The sequence below is a fragment of the Castor canadensis genome, chromosome 1, assembly GCF_047511655.1.
Source record: "Castor canadensis chromosome 1, mCasCan1.hap1v2, whole genome shotgun sequence".
NCBI lineage: Eukaryota > Metazoa > Chordata > Mammalia > Rodentia > Castoridae > Castor > Castor canadensis.
Window position 1 is genome coordinate 135,636,211 of NC_133386.1, and position 2,116 is coordinate 135,638,326.

The 2,116-nt window shown below is 32.9% G+C and overlaps 1 pseudogene; it reads right to left on the reverse strand.

Moving 5' to 3' along the window:
* Positions 1-267: 267 nt before the first annotated feature.
* Positions 268-1,245, reverse strand: LOC109677021 (olfactory receptor 10AG1-like; annotated as a pseudogene).
* Between the last annotated feature and the right edge of the window lie 871 nt (positions 1,246-2,116).

Here is a 2,116-nt window from a genome sequence, read left to right on the forward strand (position 1 = left end):
CATCAAATTAAAACTTGTTATATATCAAATCAGCTTCTTTACTGATAAATCCCTATTTATCAGTTTAGCTAAGAAGAAAGAATGCTTTTTTTAAACAGTATGATTAAGAAATTGGCACAATTATCATAACTTGAAGAACATAGAGTCTGCTAGGAAAAAATTATATCACTGGGTTATTTACACATTTTTTAAAAAGCTTGAACTATATGCTATTCAGATACACATATGTGTAAATTAGACATATAAAAATGATTTTTTAACTTTGTCTCATAATGCTAATTTTGGTAAGAATTTTCTCAGTGCCTCAGTAACATCTTTGTTCCACAGACTATATATCATAGGATTGAACACTGGGGTCAAGATAGTGTAGAATAAAGAGAGTAATTTGTCTGTTCCTTCATACTGATTGGATTTGGGTTTTAAGTAGGTGATACTGGCTGATCCATAGAATAAAAATACAACTGTAAGGTGGGAAGAGCAAGTGAAGAATGCTTTGGACCTTCCTGTCTTAGATGGCAATTTCAGGATAGCTGAGATAATTCTACTGTAGGTCCCAAGAATCAACATAAAGGGAACAGTGACAATTACCACAGCAAATATGAAGACCATCATCTCATTCACAAATATGTCCCCACAAGCCAGTTTGAGCACTGGGGGAATGTCACAGAAGAAGTGATTGATTTGGTGAGATTCTCAGAAGGGTAGAGAGAAAATCTGATATGTCTGCCCTCCTTGGATAGGAATTCCACTAATCCAGGCAGCAGCCAGCAGCTGAGTATAAACCTTTTGGTTCATGAATAGAGGATAGTGCAGAGGGTTACAAATGGCCACATAATGGTCATAGGCCATCACTGCAACAAGGAAACACTCTGTGGCTCCCAAAATAAGGAATAAGCACATTTGTGTAGCACAGGCAAGAAAAGAAATATTTCCTTTTTGGTCCCAAAAGTCCATGAGCATTCTAGGAAGAGTGACAGACACATAACAGATCTCTAGAAAAGAAAAATTACTTATAAAAATATACCTGGGTGTATGAAGTTTAGGCTCTATTTTTGTTATGAGAATGATGATTCCATTTCCCAGCAGGATAATCATATAGATGTCTAAGAACACTCCAAAAAGAAACCAATGCAGTATGGGAATATCAGAAAACCCCAAAAGGACAAATTCCATCATTATAGTGAAGTTTGTCTTTATAATTTTCAATTGGTTTTCTCCCTGTAGGCTTAAATTTATTGAATACATTTTCCTGTTTTAAAATTGATTTGGAATGTAAATTTTGATCCTTAACTTTTCTTCGTTTCTTTCTTGAAGCTTTTTGTCTTTGATTGTTGGAGGTTTAATGTGAAATCAGGAGCAATGAACTCAGCTACAAAAAAGCAAAAGTTAATTTGATGGATAAAAAACTTTAAAATGTACTTTAAATGTTAGATTGGCATTCTGATTATAATAATGAAATCCATTTAAATCACAATACCACAAAGATAAAAACATGAGCTTTAACTTCTAGTAACTACACAATATTTTTCTCTAGCCTACCCTGTCCTTTTATCTTTGTCCCAAGGATTGTTCAATCTCTCTAGCTGGAGAAGCTTTTTTCTGTTTCTATATGTCTTTCATCCTCAACTCTCAAATATATCCTTATTTTTTGTGTTTTTTTCCTTTTATTTTCACATAGAGTTTCAACCTGTCACTGTTACAGTCATATAAGAGTTATATTTTTCATTCATTGCTCATTGATGAAATAAGAGCTTGCATGTTTTTCCAGTTTATGGGATTTTCTTCCTTTCTTAAATTAAATATGTAAGCCATTGAAACCAGGTATTTTCTCATCATTATCTTGTATATAGTCATTAACATGTATGATTGCATTGATTTGCAACCTCAAGACATATAATTAATGCAGTTTAATTTTTTAACAGAAATTTTATATTAACACAGTATATTCATATTTGTCTATTAGGTCAGCATTTAAGTTTCAACATTCATATAACCTTTTACATCCACCTCTCACCCTTTCCCCCAACACTTACTCTATGATAGAAATAATTCCTTAGTTAAATACAATTTTTCTTCCTTCTGACCATGGGCTGGAGCATTTGAGAAAAACAAAGTC